General features: G+C 40.1%; 1 long non-coding RNA gene across 1 annotated transcript in view; it reads left to right on the forward strand.

Annotated features, from left to right (window-relative positions):
• The first annotated feature begins 2,213 nt into the window (after positions 1 to 2,213).
• LOC143908063 (uncharacterized) overlaps positions 2,214 to 21,454 on the forward strand; it is a 182,088-nt gene continuing 162,847 nt past the window's right edge. The window contains exons 1-3 of the long non-coding RNA XR_013260028.1: positions 2,214 to 2,652; positions 2,757 to 3,195; positions 3,504 to 3,550. This is a non-coding gene — a long non-coding RNA (uncharacterized LOC143908063). The remainder of the gene's footprint in view (positions 2,653 to 2,756; positions 3,196 to 3,503; positions 3,551 to 21,454) is intronic.

The following is a 21,454-nucleotide window of genomic DNA, read 5'->3' on the forward strand; positions in this document are numbered from 1 at the left end:
ATTTTAATAATTATGAAGATGATTGTAATATCATTGTCCATTACTTCTATTTCTATATCGCACTTAAACGTATCGGTTATGTCAACAAGACTGATTTTTAAATGGAATTCTTTGCCAGAGGGTGAAACGGGTTAAAGAAATGTGATTATAATATGAAATAGGCGATCAGTTTTATTTTCCATTAATTATGATAATATCTGTAGACTAATCACAGGGATTAGCATTATAAAGATGAAGATCATGAATCCCGTGCTAATTATACAAATCGAAGATATTCTGGAGAATTTAGCAACTTCTTATTAATTTTTGTATGTAAGATTGATAAATAACAAAATTGTTCGATGAAATATTTTTCATCGACAAACTTCGCATCTTTACGTTATTTTACTGTTTTTTAAATGAAATTTAAACCACAAAACGCGCGTGGGCGCGTAACTCTACTTTATAGAATTCAGTAGAACAAAAATATTTTCATGTTCATAATCGTTCATAATTATGTTCAGCTCGAAAGTAAATTTTCTTTAAGAAATAATCGTATCTCTCGCAGAAGTACGTAAACATTTGATGATTTATACGCTTCGAATGTATCCATTTTTTGCATGACGCGTGGAAGTCGAGTTATAATTATATATTTCAATTGAAGCAAACGTTCTTATGATAATTACGATAATATGATGTTGTCCTGTCTGTCCAGTTCATAGAAATTTGCCGCTAACGATTCTCCTTCGATTAATTATCGTACCGAAGCCACGAGGCATCGATGCTCCATCAAGTGCGTGGTGCAATCTCACCGTATCGTCGAAGATGCTCTGCCATTGTTTACGACGGTATCGAACTACATTAAAGTGCACGATGCACTTTTTTACGATGAGTTATTTATCGCATTCTCTCGCCAAGGTTTCGCTGAAACGTCCCGCAAAAAGCGTGAAGCAACATGCACAATCTTGCTAGAAGATGCACAATCATGCATTTCATTCCAAGCTAGAAGGCACGAATATTATGAGTCAATCGACGTACGTTATAAATATCGACGAGAAATGAAAAAGAACAACACAACTCTGTCAACAATTTATTTTAAAAAATCTTTTGCCAAGGAAAAATTATATTAAGTAAAATCTATAATCGATTGAAGTTAAAGAAACACCAAGAAAACTGTATCGTTACATCACAAGTAAAGAGAAACATAACACGCTATTCTTAAAAAAAAAAAAAAAGATAATTTTAGGTATTATCGAGTATCATGTTCGCATACTTAAATAATATGCATGTATGTGCTTGTTTTTTTTGTCAAAGTAATTTACACTTTTTGCGCGAGGAGAAAAAAAAATCGGTATCAATGTTACGCTTTGATGCTTTCAGCCGCGTAGAAACACAACATTTTTTTGTTAGCGCTTTTTAATCCGTCCGGCGAGAGACAACCGCGCGAGCATGACTCGATGATTGACTCGCGGCCGGATAGCTGTGTAGCTGTATAATTAATTAGTGAAACGCAATCTCGATGTAAATGCGTTCATGTGCGTCGGTTAATGATCGAGCGACAATGTCGAGCGAGCTGGGCGTGATCGCGACAGCTTCGGACGTTTGTTTGGTCAAAGGTGTGTACTCGGCTCGCGCGCGAGTTTATTATGCGCCGTATGGCATTGAATGGTTAAACAGCCCACTTAAATAGGCGTATATGACCCCGGCGTTCACGCGGGTCGCGAAAGACGCGAGTGAGCTGAAAGATCTTGACACGTTAATTACAAACAACAACGCGTTTGAAACTGAGATATTAACTCGTTTTTTCTCTTTAATTTGATCATTATTGCAAGATTTTCGCGGAAGCGTATTTCGCGATAAATATAAGTATTTTTACATCGGCAGTTTAGTATTTCTCCTCAATTTCTTGTATTTAGCTCCATATCTTCGCCTTAATCGCTTTTAATTAAAGAAAAAGAGAATAAATAATGTAGTCAATTTTTTTTTAAAGAAATTTTCCGCGTGTTCAGCTATATTTTTCCATATTTTATATGTGATCACAGCGCATCTCTTTCGACCAATGAATAATGATGTCAGACCAGGCTGCGTTCAGAAACATCACCCGAAGTGCTAGAAATCTATAGTGCGCATAACATATGCTGTGCAGGATTTTCATTCGGGTGATGTTTCGGAACGCGCCCCTGGGGTTCGGCAATCATCCCGGCATCCCTTGCTCTCGGGTCGCATTGCAGCGCGGAGTAATGCACGAATCGACGGCGGTTTAAATTACGAAGAATCGTGATACGTCGAATCATTTAATACATTTGCTTCACGGAATTAATACGGATGCCGAGGTATATCGCATTCGATAATACTCTCCATTACATTCTTTCGGACGATTGGTCTCGTAGCGAGACGCTTTTCGAATCTCAACCGCCAACTTGACTCGCGTCGTGTTGCGCGGCTTCGGAATATGACGTCACACGGCACACGGCACGGGGAGCGGGGAGCACGGGTAAAGGCCTATCTACATAAGACGCAGAACGCGAGTCGCAAGCACATTGACATGTAGACTGTGCGTGTGTCTTGCGACTTGCGTTCTGCGTCTTATGTAGATAGGCCTTTAAGGAGCGGACCGTAAAGTCGCGTGACGCCGCGACGTATTAATCAACGATCGCGGTCTCTATTAACGCCGTAAGTTTAACTAATTCGTATTTTATCGTGTCTCTCGATATTTGGCGATCGTGGGTGATAGACCCGGTGTTCATATTGTTCATAAATTGACGATTTAATTCCAGTTAACCAAAATCGCCAGGACAAGCGGCAAGCGTATAGCGTCATCGCGACGCCGTGACGTTGCACCTGTGGCGGCGAGTGAAGTTAGCCGCGCGATTTACGAAATTCTCTCCGCCATCTTAGCGTCTACCTGCGGGACATCGCGGGTCGACGGGCGTCGAGCGAATCGTACAGAAAGGTTCTCGTAGCTTCTCCGACGTAATTCTTCCGTCGCCGTGCGATTAAGTACGCTCCGCGTCGCGAGATTAATACCGGGAGTGCCGTGCACAGTGTCGAAAGTCGAAAGTGTCGCGCGATCGTAAATGACGGTATTTTCGTGCGTGAACGAGTCAAGGGAACGAGTGAGCGGAGTGCGTCGACGGAGACGCGACATCGGAGAAGGACCGATGGAGAGGAGGAGGGGGCCTGGGAGGCATCGGGCGACGGCGGAGCGACCGTGGGGTGAGTATAATTATGGTATTCGTTTTATTTTGCTGTCCCGTCAGTCCTGTGGCGGATTTCGCCACTTTCGCGGTTTAACTCCGGCGCAATTTCGATCGGAGTTCGATCTCCGCATATGCGACGAAAAATATGTCGCGAACGTCGCTTCTTCTGTCTTAAGGCTATTCTACAATACGTCGCGAATGCTCTGCGCGGTGCGTTTGCGGCGTATTGTAGAACGGCCCTTAACAATTTTCACGAGCGCGATAATTATTTACTATCGACTCTCTTGGACGCTGCTTTAATGTAAAAATATTTCTGTGTTACAGATCAACGCAGGGTTACAACTTACAACTCCGCTGTTGCGCATCGGCTGGTGAGTGATTTTTTTTTATTTTATTTCAACGAGGCAGTGGATTTTTGTAAGTGTATGTATGAGAAATGAGATATAAAAGAGTTAGGCTCCTATCCATTTCGAGGCAATAGATTATAATATATAATTAGTTTATTTGTAATATATTTTTATATATATTTCTCAGTCTTTAATGTTTTAATTGTTTTTTGTAATAACTGTAGGAATAAATAATATATTCAGATATTTCATGAGATTTTAAGTAATACAGAGCACTTTACAGCTAGATTAATTATCATTTTAAATACAAATTCTGATATAGCGTCTAATAATTGTTAGAAAAAGACTGTTCATAACTCTTAATAATAATAATATCTCATTTCTCATACATACACTTTCTTTACGTAAAAAGAATATAATTTTTACAAATCCATTGTCTAGAAAATATTATTATAATTGATGTGAATAAAATTGAGCACACACACGTGCCTGGTCAGCCTATTCTCGCTCCATCCCGCCACTCACGTTGCCGAGAATCCGAGGCCTCATTCTCATCATTGCTTTCGACCGGTGTCGCGCGTAATTGACTCCGGGAGGCAATCGATGTCCGCGTTTGACTCTCATATTACTTACTCCACTATCGTCGACGCATTACCCTGCCTCTCGATCGACTGTATAAGAGGGAGGGCTCTCGCGCGATATATATAATCTTTGCGTTTCCCTCGTGACGGCCGGGTGAATCGGTGCCCCGTGCCGGCCTGGTCTTTTCGCCGGCGCAGCAAGTAAAGACGTTTATCATTGTCGACGCCGCTCGTCGCCTCGGCGTCGCGTTCACGATTATTACGGGTTACGAGCGTCGGTGGGAGGCGCGCATGGCACACGCCGGTCGATATAAAGGGAGAAAGTGATGATCTCGAGCGCCGCGCGCTGGAAAAGCTTCATAAAGTAAATTACTATGTGCCGCACGTACATCTTATGAGGATTAAGGAGGGACGTATCAAGAAAGATCTCCGCCCAAGAAAGGTTGACGTAGACTTTACCTTTCTCTTTCCCCTTTCATTTCATTCCCGACGTAGCCGCCCGAGAGATGCTTGAAAATCACGATGCTTCCTCCGGCCGGTGTATCTCCCCCCCCCCCCCCCGGCTCGGCTGTACGCTCTCACCGATAAAGAGGGTGGACCCGAATGTAAGGGGGCCAAAACTGAGCGGAGTAACTCGTATAGATTACAACGTTAAGCGTCTGATAAATTCGACGTCGGGCTTCATTGGAATTTTTCTCGCGTAAGGACGCCGGAATTTTGCGAGACGCTCACGGCTTTATTCTCTCGCCGAGGATTTGCGACGGCTGTATGCGAGACATCTCCTTTACCGTGGGTAAATTCGAGCAATTTATATAGTCCGTCTCGTTGCTATTAAGATGCAAACAAAAGATTTGAGAATAAATCGTGTTGGTCGAACTCGAAGCAGAAACGTTTCGAGTTTCAAGTTCGAACGGAGCTGACGGTCCGTCTGTTCGATTGAATAGAAAACTGAGCGATTTAATTGTTGGAATATTAAAAAAAAGTTTAAGTAAAGATGATATATAAAAATATGAAAAAAATAAATGGCTTTTGTCTGTTTCTTTTTGTCTTATTTAAACAAACAGTTCGAATTGTTTGACTGTATTTTTTAGATTTGAACAATTTAAAGTGACCGGGAAGATATTTATTCGTATTTTTATACAGTCACGATCGTTGATTGATTAATAAAAAAAAACGTTATATATATATATATATATATATATATATTCGATATTTCTTGTAATAATACAGAATTGCTCGTATTGTATCGCGTATTTATTTAACTTGGCGTAAATAATTTTATGTAAAGACAGTGTCAAAATTGTACGGTAAATTAAAATTAGAAGCGTTTGTTTCTAAAATTATCATATCACACCGATTACTCGCTCGCGAATAATAGTCCGGTGCAAGCAAGGTATTTAAGTATTTCTCGTTTTCCCTTATCCTTTATGCAACGTTTTACATAAAAAAAAAAAATATATATATATATATATATATATATATATTTCGGTCTTTCTGTATGAGCGTTATTCCACGACAGTAGCTTTGAGATAAGTTTTATTAGTTTCTGTATAAACGCTGCAGAAAGTGAATCATGATAAATGCAAAGTTTTATATTTATAAAAAGTTTCTGTCTGTGTTGTGTACGTAAAAATGTCATTAGCAGTTGGATGCCCGTCGACAAGCGTGTTTGGAAGTATATTATTGACGATGGAAGTTAAATCAAACGTCGCGTTTGTCTCGCTTAAATGATCTCGCCGAATTATCTATAGCACTGTCCGATGTAACAAAGTTTGACATCCAATAGGTACATGTCTCGAAATAACGATGTTATCGTGCTGTCTTTCGTTTCGCGCCGTTTGACTCGTCATAATAATGTTAAATTAGAAACCAATAAACCAAGTTCGACATCCTTGTCACGTTCATCTATAAGATCAATGCTCGTGACTTTTTTTTTGTTTCATCGCGAAGCGAATTGCTCGCATGGATTTTCTTACGCCGCGTAAAAGTCACGCGTGTCCTCGGATTATCCCGTTCTTAACGTTTTACCTCTCGCGTGCAATGTGGTGCGAGGTGGCTCGAGACTCGGGCGTTTTATAAGACATAATTAATCGCAAATACAAGAAAGGTACGCGAACGTAGTAAAGGTGACAGCGGTGGAGGAACTAAGGACGATGGCAAATATTGACAGATAAAAGAAGAGACCGGACCGGGGAGGGCTCGCGACGTGGCTGTGTGTGCAGTTTAATATTAAAGCTAGACTTTTCTCCGCAATCCCCCGGAATCTACCGGCGCGTTCTCGACTGTATTCTCCCCATTGAACCTGGTGCGCGCTTACTCAATACGCGATTTCCCCCCGTAAAACTTTTAATTACGAAGACTGGAATTAATTTCGCGCCGTGACGACAGCTATACGTATAAAATGATCGTTAGATTATAATAAAGCAGGCGTATATTCTCGTGTCGCCGTCTCGATTATTGATCGCCAGAATAGCTACATGGCTGGCTTTTGAATGCACATATTTCTACTGGAATATATTACGCGCTAGGATTATTGCGTCCATAAAGTGAATGATTGACTAACAACCTGGATGGCATAATTACATTAGCGATTTTTGTCCATCGATAGAGATATGTCTCACGATCTTGAGTATGTGTGTTTAATTTACCTTACTTTTGATATTAGTAACAAATTATTAGTTAGTCATTAAAAATTTTAGTAAAATTATTTAATTATCTTTCTTCTTTTTTATAAAAATCTGTCGGGCAGTTTTCAATCAAATTTTCTTGCAATTACATTTCCCGTTTACGTTCCATGATCAAGCGTAAATATTGCGCCGTTACGAAATTTTTCCGCAATTTTCCCATGGGCTCTCATTTCAGACTCTTACCTAACTTAAGTTAATCGGACTAGGGTTAACAGAATATATACACATAGAGAAACAGAGGGAAAAGTTTTCATTTTGCGTCGTTACGGCATTAGTGAAATCTGTGCGGTAATTGATCGCGAAAGAGCTAAAAGTATTTCTCGCGATTAACGAAAGTACTGTTCGCGCATAACGAAGCAGAAGCGTGACATATATCCATATGCGTCGGCCGAATATAAACTCGAATACCGTTATCGTGATTTCACGGAGCTACGGGGCGGAGGCGTGGCTAATTAGATAACTCCGCTAAACTTCACGTATTTTAATAATTTCAACCGAGATTCAATAGAGAGGCCGACGCGCAATAATAAGCACGCTTATAGCGCGCGGCGCGCATTCGCGTTCCGGTTGATGACGGATCTCGTGCTCACACGCGAGGCAACTAAATTGGCCAAAGTTACTGTGAATTTCACGCCCCGGTGTAAAGCAGCTCGGAAGGAAAATTAAAGAGGATGCGACTGTGTGCCGGGGAGCGAAGCACGCAAGAAGCGGACGAAGAAAACGTAGCGCTGTAATTTCGCGCTTGGTAAGCTCTCTAGACAGACCACGACGTACTCGCACGACTCGGCGTCGGACTCGGCAAAAACCGGTTTAGTAACCGAGGTTTAATTGTCTGTCTTCGAAGGTCTAATAGTTCTCTCTCTCGCGCCTGTCTTAATCAGATAACGAAGAAAATTAATTGTAAATCGCGCTACGATTTCTTTCGCGTTTATCACGAGCGGGAGTACTCTCTCTCTCTCTCTCTCGGAAAAATTAAACGGATGAGATCAACATTAATTAGAACAATAGAATTAATTATTATACTCAAGTTATATTACTTATATTATTAATGAGATCTTGCTACATTGAAGATACAAAGAAGATAATTATGACTGATGAGGCGCCGTTAAAAATGGTCAAATCTTCTGAATATATAGTTACTCGTAGAGCAGTATAATTGTTTGTAGTTTAATTCGTGATCTTAATAAAAAAGCGCAGAGAGAGAGAGAGAGAGAGAGAGAGAAAGAGAAAGAGAAAGAGAGAGAAAGAGAATTCTAAATGTTTTGTTTACGCAACGCCGAGGCGAGCAACGCAAAGATGACAACGTGTTGTACGTGTATGCTTTAAAACGACAACTCGCGTTGTCGCGAACGTTTCTCGCGCGAGTCAGGAGCCAGAGAGACACATCACTATATTAAACTCTCTACCCGAGCTAGACAAAAATATGTGTGCGCGCACGGCTTGCTCTTGTTAAGCGTGCAATAGGCAGCCCGGGACGCTTAGTCTGCAAGGGGCAACAAAACACACGGGAACTTCTAGGGAACTTCCGACCGTGGCTTGAAATCTTGTTAAATAATTTAGCTCTTTTGTGTACCCTTCTCCAGCTTCTTCCTCAAGCTTGCTGCACGCCCGGCTTCTCTAAATGTAAAATACGCATGACTAAGCTCTTTATTGTGACTTGATATCCCATTTGCTGAAAGCGCTCTGTTGCAATTGGGATTAATATAATCTTTCTCTGTACCGTGGACTCCCTTTGCGCCTTTGTCTCGTTACATCGCCGTCGAAAACTATTACGTATTATAACCGAAAAAATCCGCGCAGCTTTGACAGAGATGTACTTATGAGAGTTTTATAACGTAGGATGTTCTTCTCATTTTAATGACTTTTAGCGACACTTGTGTCTATTTGAATTAGCACGCGTCAATAGCTTACGATAAATGGAAAGCATTTATTATACTCACAAATTGATGTCACATGCTACAATGTCTGCAATAACATAAAAATATTTTTAAACTTTTAATATTGCTTCCTCATAGAGGAAGCTTTTTTTAAATAATTTTTATTATTTTTAATGTGCTGTTTTTTCAATTGAGAGAATAATAGCATTTTATATATATATTTAATCCTATAATATCCATTACTTAATTTAAAAACAATTTTACTAGTCGAAGTTTGAATTACTTATAATCGTAAAAGTGAATTAATTTTACAATTGCTTAAACTTATATTTAGCTAATTTAATTTAATTTAATTATGTATTTAATTATACCCTTCCTCAATTTTTGAACATAATTTTAATTTCAAGATCTATATCTATAGATTTTTAGAGACGTGCTACGTCTAGAACGATACTTTTATTCAATATTTTTGATAGATATATATTTTATAATCAAATTATTAATTTTAAATTATCCCTGATATTCTGCGAGTTATTAGATCCAGATTATTCATTGTGCTAATAAAAAGTGTGACAATTTGTGTGACAATAAAGTGTGAAATTATAATACCCTTGAAATAGTTATACCACTTCGACACTATATGTCTATGATTATATACCAAACTCATATCAGACTTTAATATTATGCAAATATCTAATTATATTTCATCTACTCAGAAATAACTCAAAATTTATTTGAGCTATTTAGGTTCATGGAATTCTAAATTATTGGCTCTCACTATTTATAATATCATATTAAATAAGGACAATCCATTTTTATACGTAGTTAATTTTATACGTACTTTATTTTATAACATTAATACAATATGCGAATTATATATTACATAATTTTTTGTCACAAAGAAGGACTACATTTTTTAAAAGTTTTGGAAAGTTTAATACAAGTTTTAAATTTCTTCTTATTTTTCTTTTATTATAGAGATACAATGTTTTGCTAATAAACATTTTGCTCGATTATTCACTCTTACTATAAGCAAAAGTTGATCACAAAGTACTTAAAAAAAATTATTTTATTAATTTCTACACTTTTATACATTGTTATAAAATGAAAAATTTTTTATGTCTTTATAACGCATATAAATATCAGCAGAGCGCACAATGAGAAAACGGCACGTTCAAAAAAATCTTTTTTTTTGTGTGTATTCGAGATTTCTACGAGATGCGAGAAAACTCGCGGAAATCGCCGGGTTAATTGAAGTTCACGCGAGTCGCGCTAAAAGGGAGCTAACCCCGCGAGAGGCAGATGAAGAAAGGGCGGCTGGGTTTTGCAAGTAGTAGCGGAGGTGACATAAGGGCCGGCGCAAATAAGGGATGAATCGTCTCTCAATGGTAGTCGCGGCGCGGCCGCCTCATTGCATTTAAGTATAAAGTTACTAATGTGTGGATGTAGCGCCGCGGCGTTGCGCGGAGGCGACAAAACAGCTGGCGGGTCTCGGTATAGACAACGACAAACGCGGTTAGCGAGCGACGACATAACTCGCCCGCTAGAAAATGGAAATGGCGAGAACCCCGAACGGCTGGCCGGCCGGCCGTCCGTCCACTTTGTAATTTCGAACTACTGAACGCGATACATCGCTAATTATATAGTGGCATGCGAGAGCTCGGCGGCCGACCGCGGAATTTTATCGTGCAAAATGTTGTCAGCGTTTAATTTCCTGCTAACCGCCAGTCGAACAAACCTTCGGTGGAAAACACATACGGAATGCGTACACTTTGCTTTTTCCACATAGGAATGGGAAATGAATTGCCTCATAGATAACTTTCAGATTTTTTCAAGGAACCGTGAGCTTTTTCACGAATTGATCAGTGCAGTCTAGTTTATAGCTGTCGTGTAGAACTTAACATAGACAAATGGATTTTTTTATATCAAAAGACGAATCATGAAAGGTTGTAGCCAAGTAAATTTAGAATCTTGAAGATTTGAAGCCTAATCTTGAAACTTGAGCATTAATTTGCAGAAGAAAAATGGAATAAAAATTCAAATTATTCTGCTCATAAACATATATCTGAATTTAATGTATGTATATATATTATCGTCCGCTATAACTTTATTGTAAGATTAAAGCTCTTTTGAGAAACTTTCGGTCGGTAATCTCGCAGTATTTTGAACGGCACTGCATTATTGCTACTTATATGCAGCATCCGCAGAGTTGCGGACGGAAAGTTCCCTCGTGTAATCGTGGTGGTCGCTTATTAACAATTCCGTATACACATTTTTGGGTCACGAGTAGCAAGATAGAGACTGCGACCATTATACGCGAGTCTGCAGGTCGTTGTGGCGTAAATGCACTAAGAAGCCGGTACGGCGGGCAGAATGAGCTCAACACCCAAGCCTAAGCTTCATTAAGAACTTACTCGGCCGTCCAATGGTCGTGTTTGTTCACTGAAGTTCCGGTTACGTGGTAAGGGGTTTAATACATGTTTACACACGAGACGACGACTTTACGTCGTTGTCCCGCCATTTACATTATCCAACGCGGTGGCAGCTCACATTACGGTGTAAGCTGGGCGTTCTTTAAAATTTAATTACGCGGCCGCGGCCGACTTTGAATGAATCTCTTGTGAACTTCGAGTAGGTGTGGCGCTCTCATTACGGGTCTTAAGAACGCCTAAGAGCTTCCATTATGTAAGATTTTTTAAGTACCGGCAAAGAGAAAGAAAGAGAGGGAGGGAGGAAGACGGAAAAATTAAGTTGCCGCGGCGCCCGCTAAGTACGCTTAAGCGTCTGTAAGGAAAAATGGAATAAGAGCCACATCTCAGCTTTCCCGAAGTCCTTAACAAGCGCCGCGAAAAAGGCGCGAGAGCCGTGCAACGTGCTCGATAAATTACGCTCGTGTTTCGAAAATTTGTGCCGTCGACGGAAGCCGGAAGCCGGAAGAATGGAACGATTAATGAGAGCCTCGTGTGCCCGCGCTTTCGAGTCTTCGCACGCGAGTCGCGAGAACCACGAAGACGATGCAATCCAATGAAACTGTCGTTTACTTATACGTGAACGGCGTGTCAATGCTTGCCGATCGTCCCGAGATATACATCCATTACTCTTCTCGGCCTTTCGCGTCATGATTCTGTCGGAGGGTGAAAATTTCCTCGCATTTTCGAACGATAGCAGAGGCTTGACTCGCATTCCCCTTATGGCTTTTTAAAAAGTTGACGTTAAATTTTATTATAAGGGAAAAAATTTCAAGAATTTCATACAACAGTAATTTTTTAAGTAATTATTTTTAGAGATTGATACGTTTTAGAGATGGTTGATATATCGTATGAATATATGAGAATATGATATCGTGAAAGCTAACGAATGTCACTACGAACAATGATTATTTTTTACCTCTTTATTTTCGGGTTTTCTTTGTGGAACTTATTGAGATTTTTGCGTTGTATAAATACCCGCGAGCGCATCCGCGGTAACGTAGTTGAAATTGCTCGATAGCTATCCCCCAAAGGAAATTTTCATGCGCGAAACTCGTTCCCAGTAATTGAGTCAATATTTTCTTCCTGACGTTGAAAAAGTTTTAATCGCCTTGTCGGGTGCACCTGAAATCGATAGCGGCAAAGACTCGGCAATATCGCAATCGCGCGAGAAAAAAAATCTTTAATTTTAATAGATCGTTTTTGAAATAGATCTTTAATGTACTTAGAGCAAATCGGTTTTAATATATTGTGAGAAAAAATGTTGAATGTAACGGCATGCGAAGTTATACATTGAGGATAATATGTGAAACAAAGAAGAAATTTCAGAAACAATGTCTAGAAGTTTGCGCATCTAGAGAAGTTCTAGAAGTTAATATTATCTCTCAACCGGCTAAAATAATAATCCCTTTTTTCGACGCCAACAACTTTCTCAATTCGCCAACAGACGGTAGGCTTTGTAAGCTTAAATGTAGCTATGTCACAAACATTCTGCAAACCATTATAAAACAAAGTTGCGGTATTAATTTTTACGGGCCGATTCATTTTTAATTTAAACTGAATGTAGCTTATTTTTACATCCGACTAAACATATACAAATATCAAATCCCGCTTAACCCTTCATTGCACACATTTTTTTAAAACATATATTTTGCTGGATCTTTTAGCGTGTGGGATTTTTTAGGATCGCTGATTGAAAATCTCAAGTCAAAATGGTAGATCTAATATAATTGACGACCAAATTTAAAGAAAAATTAACTATGGCTTATATACCTAACTAAAATTTGACACGTACATGCATACGTCGACAAGGGAGACACGGGGACTCGGTATCGCGAAGGGGTTAAATTGGGCACGATTAACGTTCAGGCGATGCTCCAACGGATTGTAGTGAATGAATCACCGGGAATCGTATACACTGGTATTATGAACGACAAGAGGGGGTGCGTTACACGCTCGTTCGCCACCGCAACGAGCGACACGGGCAGAAGCGCGCTTGTAAATTTGACCGCAATATATTCGTGGAAATGGTGGAGCGATCACGCGGCAGCGTCATCCGCTCGAACGTAATGAACGATTTAAGTTGGGTCCATTGTCGATCCGACTGTTCTCGCATTAGCGCTCTTTGCTCCGAAAAGGAGCCCGCGGTTCGAGTCGCGCTTTATTTCCTCGTTTTGTAATATCCGCACGTGTGCTCTGCCTACATATATTTCATATTATTATGCAAAGGAGCGGGAAGAAATATAGGTACATTTGCCGCTCTCAAACCCGGCGCTTTCGCCCAGGCTTTTAAGCGTCGTGCATCTTGCGCCCAGGCTGTTTATAGGCTTTGCTCAACGACATAAGTACGCACGGTACCAATATGTTTCTCATATTTTTCTTTGCTTCGCGGGGGCGAGAGGCGCGAGCGCGATGATATACTTTTCCGAAAACAGTGTTGTCCGACATACCGGTCGGTCGGTCTATGTTGGGCGTATGTGTATATACAGGGGAGTCCGCATTATATATTTATACCCGTAAGCCGAGCGTTTGCTGGATATTTACGACAGATTGTCCGGTTAAGCGGCTTTTGCCGTTCCAATATTCTCGAAAGAGGCTGCGCCCCGACGAGCCTTCGGTCCGCTCGCCGACGCGACGCGACGTACGGAGGGGGGGAATATAGTTTTATACAACGTCGCATACGGTACATTATTGCTTGCAAAATAAATCGCGCAGTCGATACCGCGGCGATTCGCCAACTTAGCGACAACAGTCCCCGTTGTAACGATGCAGTCGACGTAGCTGGCGAAACAAAGGGAAATTCCACGTTTCACACAGCACCGTACTTGTTCAAATATGACGGCCATTAGCCGTTATGAGGCTGTTTGTACTTAAGCGTAACATCGATAATGACATCGATATCAGCGTCGCGGATACAAGCAAAAGTTATTAGCGTGTACATTCGCATGTCGACATAATACGATAAAGATGTTTCTTTGATTTAAATTTATCCAACGTAGAAATAAAATAGGACAATTTTTTCATCGAACAATCCTCTAAAAATTAATTAAAAAAGATGACGATAGAAAAATATTTTAATTATTTCATAAATTATCATTTTTACATTGCTAAACAGCAAGATAACCAAGTTTACCTTGAAGAAACATGAAATATTTTGACTTTGTGACAAAGTATATTGTTATTGCAGGACTAATCATCGATAACGAGACATAGATAAGATAAAGTGGCAATCTCCGTCGTCTCGACATGTTTGCCGTCAAAGTGGGCAATCTCGCGATATTACATGAAGAACAACGTACCGTTTGTTATTGCGCATTCATTCCTCGTCAAGGGAGAGAAACTATGAACGGCAAGAATATGTCGCCAACAGTATTCTAGCAGCTGTTATTAATCCACTCGTTTGTCACAGACGCTTATCTTGCGCGATCCTCCTCGTCCCGATGTCCCTTTGCGGATATTTCCTCTTCTTTTCGCTGCTTATAGTTCCGCGCATTGTAGTGCTGCCAGTTCGTTCGCGGTGATTACAGAAACATTGCATTTACATCGCGGAGCAATTTCTTTTCTGTAATATCTTCAGCGAGTTTATGATACAACGTGTACCTCGTGTATCTTTCTCGTTTTGACTGTTTAAACAGGTATTTCGCGATTATGTGTATGTTAATAAATAAATGTCTTCTGCAGCGACTTTACTTTATTAAAAATTAATAATACGAGTTTTGCATAACGTTTGTTATATGAATCGCTCGGAAACTTTTTATTAAATTTTTTTTATACCCGCGCCTTTCACAATCGGTTCATGAGGTCACAAAAAAGTGACTTACTTGATTAAAGCACGGTGAAAAATTGCTCTCGCGCGATTTTATTGCTTTTTTTGGTACAGTAAAAAGGTTAAAGGGGTTAAAGAGAGAGGACATACGGCCAGCGTACGTTTTTTGGGGCTGGTGGACATATTTATTTCTCCACCCTTTATCTTCGCACGCGGCGCTAGGGGCACCGATAGCCACAGAGCGTTCGGAAGCGGCAGACTAGCCGTAATCGATCGGGTCGAGCCAGTGATTAGCGTGTAATCGAATAAGGCCGAGCGATCGTCGATTAGCGATAACCGATAGCCATCCCGTTAGGTAACCGATAAATTGCACACACTCACGTACCAACACTCACGTCGCTCCGGGCTGTTGTATAACCCGAATTGAAAGCGGAAGAGAAGGGTGAGAGGGGCACCGAGGTTGTGGAACCTCCACGGGTTCCGCGGCGAAGCTGTAAGTTGACGTCGGACGACGGAGCAGCTGCTGCGAGTCTCCCGTTTAATATTCCGCTTAATTCAGCAAATAGCAATGCAATGGGACGCAAGGATCCGGTAATGGATCGCCCGAATTGTTCCGCTCAACGGTTTCGCATTTACGTTTCGCGAAATGGGCATCACCTAGGGTATCAAGATCGACATTCAAGTGCAAACCAGTAAATCGCCCGGAAATCGATCGCGGTTTAATATTTAAACTACCTCAGAAGTCGTGTAGCTTTTTTTTACAAAAAGATAATATCGTTTTAATAATTAGAATTAACGGTAAAATAAAAAAATCTTTGCTACTAAATAAGAATATGTGACTCAAATGTAACAATTAATGTTTTGATTGGCTCATTTCGAATTGCACTTTGTTTATTCTCAAAAAGTTTTTCTTTTCTGGACAGTTGATTGCATTTCAATTCAAAATGTGTTCTCCTTTCATTCTTTTTCCGTATTCGATAAAGGTGTCACGTGAAATTCTATTCGCTGCGGCGGAATCTTCTTGGGATGCTTCGGGGGAATCGGCAAAAATCGGTCCGCACTTTAACGCTCGCAGATTAACAGAAAATTTATCACGACGATTTATATACGCGTGGTTTAAAGGGCAAACCCGCGAAAAATAGGGGAAAAACGAACATGACGGCCTGGGATACACCCTGCTCTTACTCTCGGCGCGCGCTCCGTCATGGAGAAACCCGTAAGAAAACAGGAAACCGAACTCACTCACGCTTCTTCGACGCTTCTCGCAAAAACGAAGGAAAAGTGCTGCCAGGGGAGAATTTCAGTTCCTTCTGTTTGCTTGTCCCTAAGGGACACGTAAGAGGAACGACGGTTAAACGTTTCACGTCGACGGTTCTCGACGCAATCTTCCACACCTATAGGTACAACAGCGTTATTTTACTTGTTGTCGCGAGTATTATGACTTGTAATGCATATTATATTGCCACGAGTATGCCTGACTTTAAACTTTTAAAGTAATATTACTACTTATGATGGAATAAGAAGCAGGATAACGGAGATCATTTGTAACGTTGCTTAAAATTGCAGTAGATAAGATAAAGAAAGAAATCATATGACTTTACTATAAACAATAAATTACGAGAGAAAAATGAAAGAACTAGAAATAGAAATTTAAAAGCTGAATTATATACAAGGTTTAGAAAACTCGATGAAAAGCTTGTTAGTTGTCAGTGATAAAAATGTAGATTATATATTTAAAAGAATATTATAACTGTAAATTTTTCATTTAGTAAGTATTTTAGAAATACGTTTTATGTAACACGTGCATGGAAAGTGGCCCATTGCGCATGCTACGCGTGCGTGATAGACCATTTTCCACGCACTTGCAACATAAAATAGGGTGTGCAAGTCGTGCGTAAAGATGAAAATTCCCGGGTGCGGAGTTGACGCACGAGCCGAAGGCGAGTACAGCACTTGTTGCACAAATAACTATTACGAGTTTAAACTTTAAGAAAATATAAAATGTAGAAAAACGATATTTTTAAAATTATTTTAAATAAAAAAAGCCGTTGATACTAAAAGTATTATGAATTTCTTAATTATCAGGAATGTTTAATTGTTATATCAAGGTCTTCCTCGTTTTTTTCCAGTAAAGTTTCCTAGATCAACTTACGATCTCATAGAATGTATCTTATTTTTTTACCTATTTTTATTTTTATCGATATGCTCTTCTTTCGATATGCGGCTAATAAACACGTGGGCCTGTGCGTGCGCGACGTCGCGGCTCGAAGAAATTCACTTGTAAATTCACGAGACAATGGCGGGCAAGAGAGGCGACGGCAAGACCGCACACTGTAATTCCGCTTCATTGTTTCCCAAGCACGACATCGGCGCAGCCGATGGAAATTCAGGTTTTTTTTTCCGCGCCCTGTTCATTCAGCCCTTACCTTAGCGCTCCTCTTTTAAACTCTTCATCTTCCTCTCTTCCTTCGCTCAGTACAGAGGTGGATCTATGTGGAAACAACTTAGAGCTTTACAATGTCAATATTTGAAATTTATGTATCAAGCGAGATAAAGTAGAAAAAAGCGTATGCTCCGTTTGCTTCGGACATGCAAAATTGGAACGCCTGATGAGAAAGCTTAAATTTTGTTTTGTTTAATTCCACAAAGAGGGTCCGATTTTATATTTTTGCAAAGCGCGTCGATATAAAGATAGCTAGTTACTTCCCATTGAGAGTCTGAAAAAAGTATCAGACATTTGAGTTAGGATCTATTTCTGTGTCTCCTCTCTCTCTCTCTCTCTCTTTCTCTCTCTCTCTGCCGGTTCGTATCTCTTCTTCTTGTTGCGTGTAAATTTTCCTTGCATCCCACGCGCTCTTTCGCCGTAAGCTATATACTTTTTCCTTCTCTTCGAATTTCCCTGTACGTGTGTACGGAAGAACGGCACGATGTACCTACGACGAAGGCGATGCGATTTGAAATTCAACGATGCCGGACGCGACGCGCGCTGCGCCGCTCGTCCTTCTTTGTGTCGGACCATTGTTCTGTTGCCACAGCTGTGGGTACCAAAGCTATCGCGTGTCCTCGCGAGATGTACTGTCCTTCCGGTTGGATTCCGCGAGACTGCCGTTACTGGAAGTACAAATGTTACTGGTGCCGTTTGGACATTTCGTACGCGCCGTCGAACAAGCTTTCGGGCAATTAAGCTTTAAGAAGCGTAAATATGTAAACGACACGAATGAATAAATTAAATTTTAATCGTGCGACAACCGCGATATTGATTTAGCTTACAAATGTTTATTTATTTATTAAGATAGTTCCTTCCGACAACACATCCGGAGTCGCCTGTGTATGTACGTTCTCAACTTTTCTCCTTTGCTGCTTGAAAGGTAACTTCGCATCGCCACACACACACACATTTCCCGCTCATATCCTCACTGCATTAAAGTTTTCTTTTAGAGAAGGGCGTTACTCACGTCACTAAAAGAGTCTTTTAGAAATTTATAAGGTATCATATGGCACGAACATAAATGATCTATACCATCTCGAGTTATTTTACATACATACATATTATGTGCACGATCTTTCAAAATATTAATTTATTAATGTTCACATTTCCCTCGTGGATATAAGAGATATAAGAATTTTTCATTTTCAATTGTCGGGATCATTGTTCTCTCTCATTGTTTACAAGAATCAATTCTGATACGGGGAGTCACGTACATGCGGCAAAACGAATTGCAGGAGCGTGACATATAACACTACTTTCACCATTATAATCGACCAGAGAACTTTTCTCCCCAAGCTTTATTGCATTAGCAATGCAACGTCGATCGGGTGCTGCGACGCAGATGGTTTTTCGTGATATCGTATCGTTCTATCTAACGTCCTTGGTACGAGTTACCGTGCAAACGAAGACGAGAGTAAGAATGGTAGGGAGACGTACGCGAAGTCGAGGGGGATGAAAGAGAGGCAGGGGGTGAGACGGCTCTCTCTTCGGGGTGATGGTGATGGTACATCTTCAACTACATAGTTACTGAAGTTAATGGAAAGAAGTCGAGGCAGCTTCTCGCGCATTAACAATTCGAAAGGGCCTTCTATTCCTCTTTCTCTCCTCCCTCCTTCCTTTCCTTTCTCGTCAAAGTCGCGCACCGCTCGCCGTAAAATTCTCATTCGAAATGTAGAAATAAGGCAAACGCGATGGCACACTTTGCTTCTCTCCTCACGGTTTTGCGCCGTTTCGCGTTTCGTTAGCTCCGTAATGGCTGATGAATAATCCCCGGCAAATGAATTAAGAAAAAAGATGTCGCCGAGCGAGCGGGCACGGGCCTCCTCTTCTCACCACTGTGGGCGGCATTTTTCCCTCCTGAGTTATAAATTTCCGGGCTATATGCCGGTAGTTAATAGAGACAATGAGAGAAAAAATGAGGTAGCTCGCGCTATCGTTGAAATATCGCGCTCGCCACTCTCGTAAATCTGAGATTCATCTTATTTAAGCGCGAGGCACGTTCAGTGTCACCCTCCTAAATAATCTTTTTCGCGCCTGGAATTAATTAGGTTGCTGCGAGCCGGCGCTAAGTCACGTTCTAACGGAGGCTCGACATGACGTAATATATACATTCGCGTGTTGCGTGTAAAAACATTGCAACCTTTAATTTTTTAAAAATAATTTCAACAAATCGCATTTTATTTGAATATTGCACATCTGATATAAATATGTATATACATATATACATTTATATTATAGCAAATATGCAATTTTCTTTTAAAAAATATGTTGTTATTTTCATTCTTTTATTCGCATTGCATGTAATTTCCTTGATACGATTGGTTAAACGCAGTAACTCACATGCAGCAATATAGTTATTGAATAAGTTAATAATTTATCCCGGCAACAATCCGCTTCGCGTTGTCAAGCGCAAGACAAATGTGCAGACTGATTGTATTTAAGAGAATCATGGAAATCCGCCGCTAGAAGGGTGTGACCGAGCTCTTTTCCGTGGTCGATTGCGCGGAGGAGTGAGCCAGTACAATTCCTTCATCCCTCTTCATTAATTATAGAGCTCGTTTGGGGAGTTAACTGCTGTTACGATACGTGTGAAATGTTAATGATCCAGACGAGGTGACGACGACGCCAAGGTTAATACCGAGCTTCTATGTCGACGCCGCGCCGTGCAGAAACATTCAAGCCACAATCTGATCCTCCCAAAATATATAAGTTCGTCAGTTTTAGTTCAAAATATTCATGTAAAATAGCATTTCTGTAATAATGTAATAACACGAGCCAAAAAGAAAGATTCGTATTTTTAGCATGCTGTCAATTTAATAAGTGTGACATAATTTAAAATATCGCGTATTTAGTACATATATTTAATAATCAATTATACTTTTTCTGGGCTGATTAATTATAAAAAAGTTGGTAAAAAAATAGATTATCGTGATAATTTATTGAGTAATAAAACCGCGATTTTTTTAGTGTGTCACAAGAATAAGAAAATGTATAGTGATGATAATTTTCCTTCAATTGAGATATAATTAAACACTTCTTTTTTTAGATAATTTTAAATAATTGTTACTATTTTATTTACTTATCTATAAATAAAATTGAACGTTATAACAAGCATATATTTGTTAAGGGCCAACAAAAAGTCGTATTGCGACTTTTTGCAAGGATGTTTCCACAATATTTTCGCGGGAAATTTCAATTGTTGCAGTAGAGATCGGCGAAATATCGGAAAAAAAATCGATGCAATTTTCGGCGCGATCGACGATATATACATACTCTTTTTCCTTGTGATGATACGTTCCGCGTTACCGATTCGCGGAGAGTGTCGTTAAAAATTGATCCGTCGGAGTAAATGCCGGACGAAGTGAACAGAACGATCGACGGTTTTTACACCGGATTTTGGTATCAGGCAAATCCCAGATGCGTCAATAATCGACGTGCCCATCGTTCACCGTAGCAATTTTACGAGCCTCGTTATCACTCGCGCGGACCAACGTCGACGCGACAGTATCGCCGAAAAGCCTCCTCTTGCACGCACCCATCCACGGACAGTTGTGGTTCCGAACCGGGACTAATTCATGGATTCGAGAGAGATTAATTGGCAGAGAATCAAAAGTGCCGTCGCGCTGTCAGCATCGATATCACTGCAGAAGAAAGCGCTTTTTTTATTTCGATTAAAATAATTTTTTCTTTGAAACCATCGCGCTACGTTGAGTAATTTGTCTTTTGAAATCGATATGTTGGATCTTTCATACCCACACAAAAATATTACATTTGTAATAATATTATAAAATTAAGTACTATTTCCACAATGGATTTTTTAACGAGCTTAAAGTCAATTTTCTCTCAGGGCAGCGAAGAATTTTCGCAGAATGATTAAAATTTTAAAGATCATGTTATAATTATATGACACATTTAACATTATTAAAATTGTATCCCAAAATTCAGAAATATTTCTACGGACACACGTGAGCCCGCTGTAATAGAAATATGTAGCGCGTGTAAGTGGACAAGTAGCGTGACACTCGAAGAAATGGAGCACATGTATTTTCTTACGTAATTCG

The sequence above is a fragment of the Temnothorax americanus genome, unplaced genomic scaffold, assembly GCF_048541705.1.
Source record: "Temnothorax americanus isolate GAGA-0224 unplaced genomic scaffold, ASM4854170v1 Scaffold9, whole genome shotgun sequence".
NCBI lineage: Eukaryota > Metazoa > Arthropoda > Insecta > Hymenoptera > Formicidae > Temnothorax > Temnothorax americanus.